At 40.9% G+C, this 19,396-nt stretch overlaps 1 protein-coding gene across 1 annotated transcript in view; it reads right to left on the bottom strand.

Annotated features, from left to right (window-relative positions):
* The window catches only part of LOC150077553 (osmotic avoidance abnormal protein 3-like), a 425,893-nt gene that overhangs the window by 348,445 nt on the left and 58,052 nt on the right, over positions 1 to 19,396 (bottom strand). The window lies entirely within an intron of this gene.

A 19,396-nucleotide genomic window follows, 5' to 3' on the forward strand; every position in this document is an offset into this window, starting at 1 on the left:
AGTCAAAATGTTAACACAATGTCAGATTTGTCCAATGGTTACTGTACTTACCTAAGAAATAAAGGTTGCTGTTTGAATGTTGCTCCTGATATATTAATGGAACATAATACATAAATCCAGCACCTGGATTTTTTTGTTAAGTCATTCAGCTAGCCTATTTCCCTCTGCCCTTGTGTGGTTACTTGTGGTCTCTCTCTCATCTTGCTGTAAAAAGAATCAATATTAAACTTAGCCATGATAACATTAAGATTTTTGGAATTTGTGCACCTGGTCTCATTGAAAAATCCAATGCTGGATGTTTGCTGATGCCAGTAAAGCTCACGATTATATGATTTTGTTGATCCACTGATAACTGAATTCTATGAAAATGAAGCCTTATAAATTTCTTTATATGATTCATTTATATTCCTCATTTAGCATATTGAGGTAACCAGAGAGAGAGAGAGAGAGAGATCACAGCATTACTTCCTAAGATTTCTTCTTCTGTGTGCTATCTCTTTGCAGAGGTTGGCTGTCATCTTCGCAATGGACGAACACGATGTAGACTCCCTAAACAATCCCTTGTTACTCTGATCTTACCACTCTCTGAGGTTTGCTAAACAAGATTTCCTTCTTTTCCCTCTATTTCTTTTTCCATCTTACCTAGATTATCAATTGCAACATGTTATTTTTTTTAGTGTCTATTTGTCATTCCTCATCAAATATCCTAAATATTTTAGTTTCCTCTCCTTAATGGTGTTAGTTATTTCTGTCCTTTTTCTTCATTCATCTCATGATCTCATCATTGTTTTTTTTTTCAGTCCATGACACTCTTAACGTAACACCACATTTCAAAAGCATTTAACTTATTCCAGGTCTTCTTTGTCAGTGTCCAGGCTTCAGCTTCATAAAGGAGGACAGAAATGACAAAATATCTCAATATTCTTGTTCTTAAAGGAAGCGTAAGCTCACTGTGGCATAGAAGATTCTTCATTTTAAGAAATGCTGCATGTGCTTGTTCAATAGAATGGTCCCAGTCCTTGCTCAGCATACATTCAAGACAGCGATAACTTTTAAGCTTTTAGTTTCTTCATTACTGATTGCAATTTTTGTTTGCACTTCTTTCTTACTGATTGCAATTTTTGTTTTGTTGAGGTTTAACTTCAGACCAAAATTTTCACTTATTCTATTAGAGGAGAACTTCGATTATCCATCACCCTATTTACTGTCAGTCTCTGTTAACCGTCACTTAATCCCACTACATTGTGATAATGGCACCATGTATCACTGTCTTTGTTTACAACTCACTGTATACGGTTGGACTTTAACCTCTTGTTTAATATTCTAATAATTTTTATTTAGTAAACTCATTGAAATGACAGAGAAAACAGAGAATGACAGAGAAATGACAGAGTAAGCGAGTTGTGTTAGGATTATCACAAAAAAAAAAATTTAAATAATCAATCGTCTAAGTAAAGGTGAAAGTGCTACAAGTATAGCACCGGTTTATGGAATAGGAAGAACAACAGTAAATGATATAAAGCATGATGCAAACAAAACTGAAAACCACATGTCGAAAATGGAAACCACTGATGGTAAAGTGTGTTAGTTGTTTGATGGCACCGGGGTTTCCCCCATCTCCGCATTGTGTACTCTGTTTGTATGATATAGAACTCTGTGGAGGCCAGAGATTTAAAAAGTGTGTGGGGAGTGGTTTGTTGTGTAGTGTTATGTTCTGCTGTTTCTCTGACCATGTAGCCATTGGGCCCTATTGGGACCCACTGTAGCCCACACTTTGCCACGATGAGGCAGGTCAGGCACCCAGTAGATTATTTAAGTACTCTGGCAGGCCCTGCCACCTATTTTCTGGATTTCAGTGGCAAGACCTAAAAGGTGGGGTGAACACTAGAATTTGGAAAGGCCGAAAGAAGTTTACAAGAAAGCAGTTGAATTTCTAGACATTGATTAGAATTTGGTGGTATTGTTAGGGGCATATTCGGTCGGTTTAATTACAGTGGGGGAGGAGACAGGTAGAAGAATGGGGACGATAGAGTAGGTATCCCCAATCCCCAAAGAGGCCAGTGGGGATGAGCCCCACCAAGTGAAGTATGGGGGAGGCAGAGACCCATCTCCTCCTGCCCCTGCTTGGGGATGGGATTTTAAAGGGAAACTGGGTTTGAGTACCCAGTTGAAATCACCAAATGGCATGTTGGCTGCAAAGCTGCAGTATGTCTTTGTCGGTGTTGGTTGTCAGGTCAAAGTAGTGTCGAATCCAGTAGGAAGGTCAAACTGCGCATCCTGCTCCGGGGAGGGAGAGAAACACATTTACTTCATTCATAATCCACATTCTCACTCTACTTGCATTCTATTTTTATACTTTTTTCTTATAGTTTATAATAATTTTTTTTTTCTGTTAATATACAAAGTATATATATATATATTTTTTTTTTTTTCTCTCACTCACCCATTCATTTTTTTTCTCACAACACCAGGGGGGATGCAATGGTGTGTAATGTAATTTTAAATACTAATGCTTAATAATTAAGCTAAATAAGAAAGAATATAAAAGATTAAAACTAGGGTTAGTATGTACTTAACTGTAACATTTATGGTTTGTGTTCTTTTTCTCCCATACTTACACACTCATTCGTTCTTCTGGCTTTCATTTGATTTGTTCGACTCTTGCTTTCTGTACTGCATTCCCTGGGCACTTCAACTTACTGTTATTCTTCAGTTGTGGTGCAGGCCTAGCCCCAAGTTTCTTGCATGCCAGGGGCGAATGCAGTGATAGTGTTTGTGTTCGGCAAACAGGCCTCTGGGGTGGGTCAATTCATATTGTGATTTTCAATGTTTCTCACCAACCACTCATAAAATGAAACACGGAAACTGGAATTTTGAAAACTATGTGTTTATTACTATATATTTACAATTAAAATAACTTTACAACTAAAAAGGATAAAATACATAAAATATATATATACATCGATAAATACATTAAAATACCGGGTTAAGAGCGATAAAACCGACCGTATCTTTCGAAGGCTCCTGCGTTCTTTCTCAGTGGTAGCTTCCTTGTACTGCGGTGCATCTTAAGTACCAGCAGGTTTACAGTCTAAATCACGTGTTTCATCACCATGTGTTCTATTCTCCTATGTACTGGGACTGGAAGCGGCTCAGGAGTGCGTCATGTGAAATCGTTCATCCCTTCTGAGGATCGTAGCCTCAAAGAGGGGATGAATTTTGAGCACGTTTTGAGCACGAGAGTTTCCTGTGCGGACGTGCCTTTCTGCCGCTACTGGAACAGAGAAGTTTTTTCTGATTTATATTCTGCTTTATTAGTTTAAATTGACATATTAACTTATTTCTAGAGTAGCTTTATATTCCTATTTACGGTACTTAAAGTTAAAGTAACTTAGATAGAGATTTGTAGGTATTACTTAGTATCGGAAAGGGTATCAAATACACGAGTTTACCGTTCATAGACAGCCGCCATAGTTACGTGAAAATTAATCAGTAAATCTATTAATCTTGTCGAACTTCATTGGCAATTAAATTGTTCTTTTAACTATATATATATAACGACTTAGAGTACAAACGTAACAAATAATTAATACATACTTGATACTCGTTCGTGAATTCCCGCCATTTTTACACGATAGCATAAGCTTAGTGTAGTATAGTGCATAATATAATATTGTCAATTATTCAGTAAATCTATTAATCTTGATAAACTTTATTGTCAATTAAATTGTATTTTTAACTCTATAAATATATATAACGACTTAATCGTAACAAATAATTAATACATAACTATAGTGGTACACGTGATACGGAAGTTGTATAAAGGGAACACTAGATACCGAAAAAAAAAAAAAAAAACAATATATATATCCATATATATATATATATATATATATATATATATAATATAACTTAAGGATTTAATTTCTGTTTTAAATTTTATTGAATTACATTGGAATCATGACTCTAACCAGAGCAGCAAAGCAAAAGGCTCAAGCTAATGGGAGTGCTGTGGTTCAGGGGAGAACTGAGGGGGCCAGTTGCCCTCTGAATCACAGTCTATTAAAATGCACTGTTTGCTTGATGTTTGCGGAGCAGTTGGGTACGGGACATGATACTGCCAAGGGGGATGTCTTTGTGTGTGCACGATGTAAGGAGTGCAAGGAAATCAGGCGACAACTCAGCGTTGTTATGGGCCTTTATGAGAGCTTGAAGGACAGGGTGGATGCCCTCGAAGGAAATAAATTGAGGGGCCCATCAAGCTCTCAGCTGCCCACATCAACGCCAGAGCTTGCACTTGGTCATCAGGCAACACAGAAGCAGCCCCCTAGGCAGAATGCGCTGGTCCCACAGGAACTAGTAGTTGTTGGTGACTCTATTGTCAGGGAAACGGGGAACATGCTTTGTAAAAAGGATAGGTGGAATAGGACCAGGGTATGTCTGCCAGGGGCAAAGGTTGATGACATTGTAGAGCGGATATCATCTTTTAAGGGCACAAAAGGTGATATAGTTGTACACGTTGGCACGAATGATATTAAGAGTAGGAGACCGGCGGAATTACTTAGCAAGTACAGGTCACTGCTGAAAAAAAGCCGTGAATTAGGGTTGAACTTGAAAGTGTCTGCAATTCTGCCCAGACACGATAGGAGGGAGTATATGATGAGAGCCTTGTCGATCAATTCGGCCCTGGAGGGATTGTGCAAGGCTCAAGGGGTAGAATTTTTTTCAGCCTGGACTGTACTTGTTAACAGGAGAGATTGCTTCTACAGGGATGGGATACACTTAAATAGAAAGGGTGCAAGAATTTTTGCTGATGCTGTCGAGGCAGTGTTAGGTGGGTCGGAAACTGCTAGTTGGGGGGGATACAAGGACTAATAGATTAACAGTAGCCACTGGCAGAGGTGGAAGTGATTCTTGCACTGCTTCTATTGATATGAGCAGAAGTCTGAAAAACAAGATGCAGGATATTTCAGAGACTGCTGGTAGTCATTGCGTTACAAGTAAACACATGGGTTGTGTTAGGGTAGCTAAGAATAGAAACAGGTGCATGTATACCTGCGTGTACACCAATGCTAGGAGTTGGGTAAATAAATTTGATGAATTTGAGGTATTGCTCAAAACATCAAAGGCAGATATTGTTGGGATATCAGAGACGTGGTGTCACACAGATATAAGTAATGCGGAACTGGAATTTGGGGAATACAATGTGTATAGAAAGGATAGACAGGACAGGAGGGGAGGAGGGGTTATGCTATTAATTAAGAAACACATAAAGTCCAAGGAAGTGAAGCCAGTCGACATCGATGGACAGGGCAGTGCCGAATCAGTTTGGTGTGACATAAGCATAGGGAAATCAAAATTGAGAGTAGGAGTGTGCTATAGGCCTAATGACTCTGATGAGTATAATAAGATATTGTACAGGGAAATAGAGTGGGCCAGTAAATCAGAGAGTCTTATAATGGGGGATTTTAATTTCCCAGATATTGACTGGAATTTGTGGGTTGGTCACTCGCACACTAGCAAGGCTTTTGTGGATTTATTGGATGATTGTTTTCTACACCAGCATGTTCGTGAGGCAACAAGAGGGAGCAATACTCTTGATCTGATTATCAGTAGTGACTCTTCATGCATTAAGAACCTGCAGATAAATGAACCACTAGGTGGCAGTGATCACAGTGTGTTGAAGTGGGATTTACTCAAGGAGGTAACTACCATCAGAGGTAAAGGGAAGGGTTTTTGTTTTCGTAAAGGCGACTATGATGGTCTGAGACAGTATTTAAATTCTATACAGTGGGACCAACTGATGATGTTACCAACAGCAAACTCAAAATGGGAAGCATTCAAGGAACTAATCTTGGAGGCTACCAGGCTTTACATACCAACTAAGAAATATTGTTCAAGGTTTAGGCCTAAATGGTTGTCAGATGAACTAATGAGACATGTGGCAGAGAAGAAAAATGCATGGGATACATATAAATTAATGGGTGACATGGAAGCCTATGATAGATATAAGTTGGTCTGTAACCAAGTCACAAAGGAGATTAGGCAGGCAAAGGCAGACTACGAAAAATCCTTGGCAAAGGATGCAAAGAAAAACAGAAAAGAGTTCTTTACATACTTGAACTCGAGAAGGAAAGGGATGAATCAGATTGGTCCACTGGATATTGATGGTTCAACAGTTGAGGATCCTGCTCAGGTGGCTAACAATCTAAACGTGTATTTTGCATCTACATTCACGCATGAGGAGTTATTCAGGAAGGAGAATGATGTAGGTAAAGTAAACATTGGCAGTGAGCTGGATGATTTTGTAATAACTGAGAGGAAAGTGGAGGAGAGATTGTTGAGGATAAACATAAAAAAGGCACCTGGGGTGGATGGGATCTATCCAGTTATATTAAAGGAGGCAGCAAAGGAAGTATGCAAACCCCTAGCCATAATTATGAGAGCTTCTTTGGACTCAGGGGAGGTACCCATAGACTGGAGAAGTGCAAATGTAACCCCAATTCACAAAGGAGGATCAAAGGCTGACACAAGTAATTATAGACCTGTTAGTTTAACTTCTGTTCCAGGTAAATTAATGGAGGCACTGGTTAAAGAAGCACTGCAGGATCATCTAGACAAGAATTCAGTTATAGCTCAGACGCAGCATGGTTTTGTTAAGGGCAGGTCTTGCCTGACCAATTTGATTGGATACTATGATGTAGTCACAAAAGAACTGGATGCAGGGAATAACTTTGATATTATATATTTGGATCTTAGAAAGGCTTTTGATACTGTTGCACATGGAAGACTGCTGCACAAATTGGAGCAGTGTGGCATTGGAGGCAAATTGCTGCTATGGATAAGGGGATGGTTGAGTGGCAGAAGACAGAGAGTGGTAATCAATGGACACTGCTCAACGTGGACTAATGTTATTAGTGGAGTTCCTCAAGGTTCAGTGTTGGGTCCGTTGTTGTTTTCGGTGTTTATGAATGATATTGATGATGGGATATCAAGTTTAATGTCCAAGTTTGCAGATGATACAAAGGTTGGCAGGGTCGTCAAGGACACTACTGACGCTATGCTGCTGCAACAGGATCTGGAAAGGTTGAACAGATGGGCTGAGAGGTGGCAAATGAAGTTTAACATTGACAAATGTAAAGTACTGCATATGGGAAACAGTAACCCCAGAGCAACGTATCAACTCTGCGGTACCACACTGACAGTGGTGGAGAATGAAAAGGACCTGGGGGTAATTGTGCAGGGAGATATGAAGTTCTCTGAGCAGTGCAGACGAGCTGCAAGAGTAGCTCATGGTGTCTTGTCAATGATATACAGGAATTTTTCTAGCAGGGATAAGGAGGTGATTATTCCCTTGTATAAGGCAATGGTTAGGCCACATCTTGAGTACTGTATACAGGTCTGGAGGCCTCATTTCAAGAAGGATGTAGAGCTGCTGGAACGGGTACAGAGAAGGGCAACAAGATTAGTAAATGGAACAAAGGGTTGCTCTTACGAAGAAAGGCTTAAGTTTTGCAAATTACAGAGTCTGGAGACTAGGCACCGGCGAGGTGATCTGATAGAGGTGTATAAGGCCTTGAATGGTTTGAGCATGCTCAATGCCAATGGGATTCTTCATCTTTCTCAGAATAATCACCTCAGAGGGCATAAATTCAAATTGAGGAAGGACGGATGTCGGATAGATGTGCGGAAATTTGCCTTTGGCCAGCGGGTGGTTGGTTGGTGGAACCGACTTCCATCACTTGTTGTTGAAGTTGATAGCCTAAACAAATTTAAAGCTCAACTGGACAGGTATTTCGAACGAACGGAGGGGTGAAATGGGAGAGGGTTTTTTTTTTTTTTTTTTTTTGGGCTGATGCTGAATAAGCTTGCTTTCTTGCATCGTATGCCTCTACTAATGCTAATGCTAATGCTAATCCGCAAGCCTCTGTCTCTATTAATGTCAAATTAACCCGCAAACTCTCGAGCCACTTGCAGTCACAGAACCTATGTGCCCGATCGGTGATGATAGCTTCGTCCGGGGAGATCTGGTGTTGCTTCTCCCAAAAATGTTCGGCCACGGCGGACTTGCCATAATCTGCATTCCTTATTGCCCCTGTGTGCTCTCCCAGATGTTCTTTGAGACGGCACTTTGTTTCCCCACTAGATGACTCCACTAGCATTCTCTTTTTGAATGGGGTCTTTTACTTGTGACACGATTGTGTGCAGCTTCCGACCTGGAATCTGCACACAACACGTCTGATAGTTTCTTAGTACTCTAGTTATATGCTCCGTTAAGCCCGGATAGTAGGGAATGTATGCAGTGGCTATTGGAGTGAAGGGCTCACCTCTTCTCTGATTTTCAACAATATACTTTTGTATAGTCCTCTGGGGGTAGCCACACTTTGTAAGATCTGCCATGACGCGTTCATATTCTTCTTTCCTATCCTCGGAGGTACTACAATGCGATTTTGCCCTATCTATTAACGCTCTGACCGCACTGTTCCTATGATGATTGGTCTGGGCAGAATTATAATGTGAGTACTGGCCTTTGCACATCGGTTTCCTAGAGACTTTAGTTTTTAGTTGTTGGCCTTCTCTACAAACCAATACATCTAGGAACAGCAAAAATCCTTCTTCCTCTACCTCCGAGGTAAATTGTATGAATGGGGAGAAGCCATTTAAAAAATTCAACACTTCATTTTCACTCCCCTTTTGAATAATTGAGAATGTATCATCGACATATCTCTTTCAAGTTCGCATAGGGAGATCTTGACCATTAAATATTCTAGCCTCGAGCTCCTCCATAGCTAGATTAGCAATAATCGCACTAATGGGGGGGGGGAGCTCATGGCTGTACCGTTAACCTGCTTATACATAATATTACCAAAAATCATGGTGGTGCTTGAGAGGCATAGTTCTATACCTTTACAAATATCTTCTAAGTTTAACTGTGTTCTGCTACTCAAGATGGTATCATTCTGTAAGGCCATGTGGGCACAAAGTACCCCATGGTTGATAGGAATGCACGTAAAAAGCGATGTCACATCAAAAGATATCATAGCTTCATTTTCTTCTATGTGCTGACTTCTTATGAAGCATACAAAATCTTTACTATCCTTGACACTGAATTCGGAAGTTCCTACTACTTTGTATGCTTCATAACACTCATTCACTCCATTTTCCTCGTGCTGGGTTACTCTTTCTTTCACCAAAACTGACATTTATTCCCTTTTACCATAATTCCTAATTCACTCTTTCACTCAGTGACCAGCCTATTTGTTCTGCCTTTCATTCTTCTTTCATTCTACATTGCAGAATACTGCTGTCCTAACAGTTTTTAAGTCATCGTCTGGGTGTGATGAGAGACGTGGTTGGTTGGTTGATTTGGTTTTTAATGGCACATTAGCAGCTAAGGCTATAATGTGCCAAGTCAAATTTAACAGGTTGTTGTTGTTGGTTTAGGGATTTATTAGGCGCATATAATTTAACAAGAGACTAAATATTTTGGTAGCCTATACCTAAGCTACTATGTAAAGCAAGTAAATATTATGTAATAAAGTTAAGTAAAACCATATAAAGTATAACACTTAGACCTTTGCATATAAATTAATAAAGTGTAAAGAGTTAAAAACGTCAGACATGTTGTCTCTGTTACCTATAATCTGACTGAGTGTAAATGGTTCAGTCAGATTATTAAAAGCGGTAAAACAAGTGTCATGCTTCAATAAAAACAGGACATTCTATAAAAAGATGATGGACAGTTAAAATAGCATTACACATCTCACACACAGGTGAGTCATCCGCCCTCAGCAAACAGGAATGTGTTAGATGACTATGACCTATGCGGAGCTGAGCAAGAACAACTTCCTCTCTTCGAACCTTGCATAGAGTGGACTGCCATTGTGTAATTACAGGCTTAATGTGATGTAGTTTATTTGTGGTCTGTCCATGCCAAGGATCTAGCCATTGGGAATGTAATTTAGAACGTATTATTTGCCTGTATAGGGGACTGACAGGTATAGGGGACTGACAGGCAATGATTATCCAGGGAAATGGCTGATTTGGCAGTGGTATCAGCTAATTCATTTCCCTGGATCCCAATGTGGCTTGGGATCCAGCAAAAGCGAATGTCACATTCTAATTCCACGAGAGAAAAAAGGATCTAAAATGCACAGCTTGCATGATGTTTGTGGAGCATTCAGGTACGGGACATGATATTGCCATGGGGGATGTCTTTGTGTGTGCGCGATGCAAGGAGTGTATCGAAATCAGGCAACAACTCAGCGTTCTTATGGGCCTATATGAGAGCTTGAAGGACAGGGTGGATGCCCTTGAAGGAACTAAATTGAGGGGCCCATCAAGCTCTCAGCTGCCCACATCAACGCCAGAGCTTGCACTCGGTCGTCGCGCAACACAGCGGCAACCACCAAGGCAGAATGCGCTGGTCCCAAAGGAACTAGTAGTTGTTGATGACTCTATTGTCAGGGAAACGGGGAACATGCTTTGTAAAAAGGATAGGTGGAACAGGACCAGGGTATGTCTGGCAGAGGCAAAGGTTGATGACGTTGTAGAGCAGATATCATCTTTTAAGGGCACAAAAGGTGATATAGTTGTACACGTTGGCACTAATGATATCAAGAGTAGAAGACCGGCAGAATTGCTTAACAAGTACAGGTCACTGTTGAAAAAAAGCCGTGAAATAGGGTTGAATTTGAAAGTGTCTACAATTCTGTCCAGACACGATAGGAGGGAGTATATGATGAGAGCCTTGTCGATCAATTCGGCCCTGGAAAGATTGTGCAAAGCTCAAGGGGTAGAATTTTTTTCAGCCTGGACTGTACTTGTTAACAGGAGAGATTGCTTCTACAGGGATGGGATACACTTAAATAGAAAGGGTGCAAGAATATTTGCTGATGCTATCGAGGCAGTGTTAGGTGGGTCGGAAAACTGCTAGCTTGGGGGGATACAAAGACGAATAGATTAACAGTAGCCACTGGCAGAGGTGAAAGAGATTCTTGCACTGCTTCTATTGGAATGAGCAGAAGCCTGAAAAACAAGATGCAGGATATTTCAGAGACTGCTGGGAGTCATTGCGGTACAAGTAAACACATGGGTTGTGTTAGGGTAGCTAAGAATAGAAATAGGTGCATGTATACTTGCATGTACACCAATGCTAGGAGTTTAGTAAATAAATTTGATGAATTTGAGGTATTGCTCAAAACATTAAAGGCAGATATTGTTGGGATATCAGAGACTTGGTGTCACACAGATATAAGGAATGCAGAACTGGAATTTGAGGAGTACAACGTCTACAGAAAGGATAGACTGGATAGGAAGGGAGGAGGGGTTATGCTATTAGTTAAGAAATACATAAAATCCAAGGAAGTGAAGCCAGTGGACATCGCTGGACAGTGCAGTGTCGAGTCAGTTTGGTGTGACATAAGCATTGGGAGATCAAAATTGAGAGTAGGAGTGTGCTATAGGCCTAATGACTCTGATGAGTATAATAAGAAACTGTACAGGGAAATAGAGTGGGCCAGTAAATCAGAGAGTCTTATAATGGGAGATTTTAATTTCCCAGATATTGACTGGAGTTTGGGGGCTGGTCACTAACACACTAGCAAGGCTTTTGTGGATTTATTGGATGATTGTTTTCTACATCAGCATGTTCGGGAGGCAACTAGAGGGAGGAATACTTGATTTGATTATCAGCAGTGACTCTTCATGCATTAAGAATCTGCAGATAAATGAACCACTAGGTGGCAGTGATCACAGTGTGCTGAAGTGGGATTTACTCAAAGAGGTAACTACCATTAGGGGTAAAGGGAAGGGTTATTGCTTTCGTAAAGGCGACTACGATGGACTGAGACAGTATTTAAATTCTATACAGTGGGACCAACTGATGATGTTACCAACAGCAAATGCAAAATGGGAAGCATTCAAAGAACTTATCTTGGAAGCTACTAGGCTTTACATACCAACTAAGAAATATTGTTCACGGTTTAGGCCTAAATGGATGTCAGATGAACTGATGAGGCATATGGCAGAGAAGAAACATGGATGGGATACATACAAATTAACACATGACACAGAAGCCTATGATAGATACAAGTTGTTCTGTAACCAAGTTACAAAGGAGGTTAGGCAGGCGAAGGCAGAGTACGAGAAATCTTTGGCAAGGAATGCAAAGAAAAACAGCAAAGAGTTCTTTACTTATGTAAACTCTAGAAGGAAGGGGATGAATCAGATTGGTCCACTTGATATCGATGGGTCAACTGTTGATGATCCTGCTCAGGTAGCTAACAAACTAAATGAATATTTTGCATCGACATTCACACATGAGGAGTTATTTAGCAAGGGGGAAGCCAGGGGTGTATTCAACTCTAGCAGTAAGCTAGAGAATCTTGTAATAATTGAGAGTAAAGTGGAGGAGAAACTGTTGAAGATCAACACAAGAAAGGCACCTTGGGTGGATGGGATCTATCCAGTTATATTAAAGGAGGCAGCAGAGGAAGTAAGCAAACCCTTAGCCATAATTATGAGAGCTTCTTTGGACTCAGGGGAGGTACCCGCAGACTGGAGATGTGCAAATATGACCCCAATTCACAAAGGAGGATCAAAGGCTGACACAAGCAATTATAGACCTGTGAGTTTAACTTCTGTTCCAGGAAAATTAATGGAGGCACTAGTTAAAGAAGCACTGCAGGATCATTTAGACAAGACTTCAGTTATAGCTCGGACACAGCATGGTTTTGTTAAGGGGAAGTCTTGCCTGACCAATTTGATTGGATACTATGATGCAGTCACAAAGGAACTGGATGCAGGGAATAACTTTGATATTATATACTTGGATCATAGAAAGGCTTTTGATACTGTTGCACATGGAAGACTGCTGCACAAATTGGAGCAGTGTGACATTGGAGGCAAATTGCTGCTGTGGATAAAGGGGTGGCTGAGGGGGAGAAGACAGAGAGTGGTAATCAATGGACACTGCTCATCGTGGACTAATGTTATTAGTGGAGTCCCTCAGGGCTCAGTGTTGGGTCCATTATTGTTTTCTGTATTCATAAATGATATTGATGATGGTATATCAAGCTTAATGTCGACGTTTGCAGACGATACAAAGGTAGGCAGGGTTGTCAAGGACACTACTGACACTATGCTGCTGCAACAGGATCTGGGAAGGTTGAGCAGATGGGCTGAGAGGTGGCAAATGAAATTTAACATTGACAAATGTAAAGTACTACACATGGGAAACAGCAACCCCAGAGCAACGTATCAACTCTGTGGTACTACACTGACAGTGGTAGAGAATGAAAGGGACCTGGGGGTGGTTGTGCAGGCAGATATGAAGTTCTCTGAGCAGTGCAGATGGGCTGCAAGAGTAGCTCATGGTGTATTGTCAACGATATATAGGAATGTTTCTAGCAGGGATAAGGAGGTGATTATTCCCTTGTATAAGGCAATGGTCAGGCCACACCTAGAGTACTGTATACAGGTCTGGAGGCCTCATTTCAAGAAGGATGTAGAGCTGCTGGAACGAGTACAGAGAAGGGCAACAAGATTAGTGAATGGAACAAAGGGGTGCTCTTACGAAGAAAGGCTTAAGTTTTGCAAATTACAGTGTCTGGAGACTAGGCACCAGCGAGGTGATCTGATAGAGGTGTATAAAGCATTGAATGGTTTGAGAATGCTCAATGCTGATGGGATTCTTCCTCTCGCTCAGAATAATCACCTGAGAGGGCATAAATTCAAATTGAGGAAAGACAGATGTAGGATAGATGTGCGGAAATTTGCCTTTAGCCAGCGAGTGGTTGGTTGGTGGAACAGACTTCCATCCCTTGTCGTGGAAGTTGATAGCCGAAATAAGTTTAAGGCTCAGCTGGACAGGTATTTTGAACGAACAGAGGGGTGAAGTGGACGTGGTTTTTTTTTTTTTTTTTTTTTTGGCTGATGCTGCATAAGCTTGCTTTCTTGCATCAAATGCCTCTACTAATGCTAATGCTAATCTGCCGGATCCGGGAGAGGATCAGATGTGGGTTATACCTCATCGATAATAAAGCCTGTAACATGCTTGATGAGTCACTATATTATTATTATTATTAGCCATATGGTGCAAGGAAGCTTGAGGCTTATACTGCACAAGCCAAAAAATTCCCAAATTACCCTGAGAGAGAGAGAGAAGTAGAAAGGAATCACCACGAAAGAGAAGAATAATGATATCCAGCTCAGGACCTGGGTGTAACAATAGTGTCGGTTAGTTATTTGGTTTTTAGGAGCATTAGCAACTAAGGCCATATTGCTCTGAGATATGCGGTGGTCATTCCCTGACCTTTCCGCATCCTCCGTATTTGGTGGTGACGGGCTCGAACCCCGGTCTAATCAAGAAGCGTGTGCTACGCACTGCTGCTCCTTTCACCTGGCTACGGAGGCGCCTAACAATAGTGTCTGTGATGTACATGACTGCATCATTGATAGGCTCCTGACTGACTGTAGCAATGTTGAGGTTTGCCAGATGTTGAAAGGCATTCCAGTCAGCCTGATCAATCTTCAACCGTGGTAAACCAAATAGCAGACACTGTCTACCACTAGTTAGTGGTGTTTGTCATGGGGAAGTGATCGCTTCTGTATGGATTTTCCTCCACTTCCCAAGTAAGTGAAGGAAGGAGAGAAGGGGAGCAGATAGAGAGAGATCAATGACAGAGAATGTATGGGTAGGCATGTGGAAGAAGGTATCTGTTCCCACATTAAGAAGGGAGAGGTCATTGTTAGTGATCATATTCTCAATGACTCATCCCCTTCTATTGATATTAGCACTACCCCACAGGGTATTTTGTCCATTAAAATCCCCAAGAATTAAGCAAGGAGAAGGCAATTGCATGATAAGATCTTCAAGGTCTGTATTTTTGGGGGATGTCAATCCCAGGTGGCAAATAAACAGAGCAGACAGAATGAGAATCCCACTGTAAGGTGAACTGCTACAGCCTCAATAATAGTCGTAAGTTACAAAGGCTGAAAGGGAGTCTGGTTGCCCGTGAGGATTGCGACTCCACCATGAGCAGTATCATCCACAATCCTATCCTTACGGATGAAGGTAATGTTGCGCATGGTGGGGGCGCCTCCGTAGCCAGGTGGGCAGGAGCAGCAGTGTGTGGCACACGCTTCTTGATTAGACCGGGGTTCGAGCCCATCACCACCAAATACGGAGGATGCGGAAAGGTCAGGGAATGACCACCGCATATCCCCGGAACAATATGGCCTTAGTTGCTAATGCTCCTAAAAAAAAAAAAAAAAAAAAAAAAAAAAGCATGGTGGGGGTCATCATTTGCCTTTAAATAAGTCTCCTGTATGCAAAAGGAAGCTGGCTTGTGCTTTTGCAGGAGTGCCTTGATGTCATTGGTATTTTTCTGGAATCCACGGCAATGCCACTATAGGAATTTAGCCATTATTTTGGCTTGGTGGGTCCATCAGGCAACTTCCAAAGTGCTGAGGGCTTAATTTTATCAGTCCTGGATTTCTCTTTCCTGGGGAAGTATGGACGCGGTCCTGTGTCTATTTCTTCCTCCATAAAGCATTCCAAGACTGAATTGTCATGTACCTCCTTGGTTTCGACATCCATTTTTTCTTGTGGGTGGTTCAGTTGTCTGCAATGCTAATTTAGTGCTGAAACACTGGGAGGTACCGATACTGGAGCGGCAGCTGACTGAGATTTCTGTGCTGGTTTCTCTGAACTCAGTAAATAGCGAGCGATGGGAGTGAATGGCTATTTCGGTGGTATTTCTACTCTCTATTTCTGTTTGAGTCCCAATCGAATGTTTCTTGGATACCTTTTCGGCATATGTTGCCATGCTGGTTTAACTGCTTTTCTGGCCTCCCGGTACGAGATATTCAGTTCAGTCTTTAGTCATTATATTTCCTTTTCTTCCTTCCACCTTTGACATGTCGAGAGTAAGCTGGGTGTTCTCCTTGGCAGTTAATCCAGGTGGTTTTTCAGCTGAACATGATGTTGTTTCATGGTCTCTTGCACCACACTGAGCACATGCAAGGACTCCGCGACAGGCCATTTGCGAATGTCCATATTTCTAGCAACTAAAGCACTGTAAAGGATTTGGAATACAGCCACTCCCCGACTTACATAATACCCAACTTACTGAAATTCGACTTTACGTACGTTTTTGCCGGGGGGGTGCAAACTTAAAAAAATTGTAGTAGTAGTAGTAGTGGCATGTGATGCAAGAAAGCAAGTGTATGAGCTTATGCAGCATCAGCCAAAAAAAAAAAAAAAAAAAAAAAAAAAATCACACCATTCCCTCCAAATGCCTGTCCAGTTCCTCCTTAAATTTATTCAACCTATCAACTTCCACGACAGATGGAAGTTTGTTCCAGCAATTAACCACCCGCTGACTAAAGGCAAATTTCTGCTCATCTATTCTACATATATCCTTTCTTAATTTGAATTTATGCCCCCTTAGGTTCGTAATCTGAACAAGTGGAAGGATCCCATCAGAATTCAGCGTGCTGAACTCATTCAAAGCCTTATACACCTCAATCAGATCACCGCGCAGGTACCTAGTCTCCAGCCACTGCAATTTGCAGAACTTAAGCCTCTCTTGATAAGAGGATCCCTTCATTCCCCTCACCAATCTTGTTGCCCTTCTCTGTACACGCTCAAGTAAATCTACATCCTTCCTAAAATGAGGCCTCCAGACCTGTACGCAGTACTCTAGGCGTGGCCTGACCATTGCCTTATACAGAGGGATAATCACCTCCTTTTCCCTGCTAGCAAAATTCCTATATATCATTGACAAAACCCCATCACCTGCCCTGGCAGCCTGTCTGCATTGCTCAGAAAACTTCATATCTGACTGCACAATTACTCCCAGGTCTTTTTCATTTTCTACCACCTTAAGTGTAGTACCACAGTTGGTACGTTTCTCTGGGGTTACTTCTACAAATATGCAGTACTTTGCATTTGTCAAGGTTAAATTAAGTTGCCACTTCTTAGCCCATCTGCCCAAATTATCCAGATCCTGTTGCAGTAGCACACTGCCATTAACAACCCTGCCAACCTTTGTATCATCTGCAAAACTTCGACATTAAGCCTGATATACCTTCATCAATATCATTGATAAATATACAAAACAACAGTGGACCTAACACCGAACCCTGTGGGACCCCACTAATAACATTAGTCCAAGAAGAGCAGCATCCATTGATTACCACCCTCTGTCTTCTCCCACTTAACCATCCTTTTATCCATTGTAGCAACTTACCCTTAATACCATTCTGCTCGAATTTGTACAATAGTCTTCCATGCGCAACAGTGTCAAAATCTTTCCTGAAATCCAAATATATGATATCAAAATTATTTTTTGCATCCAGTTCCTTTGTAACCACATCATAATATCCTATCAAATTTGTCAGACAAGACTTTCCCTTAACAAACCAATGCTGTGTCTGAATTATTGCCGCAGTCTTGTCTAGATGATCCTGCAATGCATCTTTAACCAGTGACTCCATTATTTTACCAGGAACAGAAGTTAAACTAACTGGTCTGCAATTACTCGTGTCACCCTTCGATCCCCCTTTGTGAATTGGGGATACATTTGCACATCTCCAGTCCGTGGGAACCTCCCCTGAGTCCAAGGACGCTCTCATAATTATGGCTAAGGGTTTGCTTAGTTGCTTTGCCGCCTGCTTTAATATAACCGGATAGATCCCATCCACCCCAGATGCTTTTCTTATGTTTAACTTCAACAATTTCTCCTCCACTTTGCTTTCAGCTATTACAAAATAATTAAGTATCCTGCTACAATTTGATAACCTTCTCTCATTTTCAAACCTTAATAATTCCTCACGTGTGAATGTAGATGCAAAATACTCATTCAGTTTGTTTGCTATCTGAGCAGGATCATCAACAGTCGAACCATCAATGTCAAGTGGACCAATCAGATTCATCCCCTTCCTTTTAGAGTTTATATAAGTAAAGAAATACTTGCTGTTTTTCTTAGCATCTTTTGCCAAGGATTTCTCGTAATCTGCCTTCGCCTGCCGAACCTCCTTTGTGACCTGATTACAGATTAACTTATATCTGCCATAGGCTTCTGAGTCGCTTGATAATTTATATGCATCCCATGCATTTTTCTTCTCTGTTACGAGTCTCATTAGTTCATTTGACAATCATTTAGGCCTAAACCTTGAACAATATTTCTTAATAGGTATGAACCTTTTAGTAGCTTCCACGATTAATTCCTTGAATGCTTCCCACTTATAATTTACTGTTGGTAACATCGTCAGTTGATCCCACTGTACAGAATTTAAAAACTGTCGGAGACCACTGTACTTGCCTTTACGGAAGCAAAAACCCTTTCCTTTACCCCTGATGGTAATTAAATCTTTAAGTAAATCCCACGTCAGTACACTGTGATCACTGCCACCTAGTGGTTCTTTTATCTGCAAATTCCTAATACATGAATGATCACTGCTGATAACCAGATCAAGAGTATTACTTTCTCTGGTTGCCTCTCGGACATGCTGCTGCAGAAAACAATCATCCAATAAATCCACAAAAGTCTGACTAATGTGTGAGTGACCAAGCCACAAGTTCCAGTCAATATCTGGGAAGTTAAAATCCCCCATTATAAGACATTCCGATTTACTAGCCCACTCTATTTCTCTGTACAATTGTTCACTGTACTCATTCGAGTCATTAGGCCTATAACACACTCCTACTCTTATTTTTGCTTTTGCAGTGCTTATGTCACACCAAACTGACTCAACAGTGCACTGTTCATCTATATCAACTGGATGCACTTCTTTTGATTTTATGTTTTTCTTAATTAACAGCATAACACCTCCTCCCTTCCTATCCTGTCTATCCTTTCTGTACACACTGTACTCCCCAAATTCCAGTTCGGCATTCCTTATATCTGTGTGACACCATGTCTCTGATATCCCAACAATATCCACCATTGATGTCTTGACCAACACTTCAAATTCATCAAATTTATTTACTATACTTCTAGCATTGGTATACATGCAAGTATACATGTACCTATTCTTATTTTTAGTTACTCTAACACATCCCATATACCCACCTGTTTCACGATGACTGCCATTCGTCCCTGAAACCCCCAACACCCCTCGCTCCAGGTCGCTACTTATTCTAATAGAAGTATTAGAATAAGTATGTGTGGAAATGTATTTTGCATCTCGTAGGAATAAACGGAGGTATCGTAAAAATATCGTAATGTGAACCCAATAACAGACTGTTTTTTTTTTATAATTCGTTCCAAGACCTCAGAAGTTGAAAATTTCGATACATAACTAAGCTATGTATTTCTCTAAAAGGTCATTTTTATAATGGAAATTGCACTACACTTTCATTGTTATATGTTTCGTTATAAGAATCAAT

The sequence above is a fragment of the Mastigoproctus giganteus genome, chromosome 12 (genome assembly GCF_048544385.1).
Source record: "Mastigoproctus giganteus isolate SK-2022 chromosome 12, ASM4854438v1, whole genome shotgun sequence".
NCBI classification, from domain to species: domain Eukaryota; kingdom Metazoa; phylum Arthropoda; class Arachnida; order Uropygi; family Thelyphonidae; genus Mastigoproctus; species Mastigoproctus giganteus.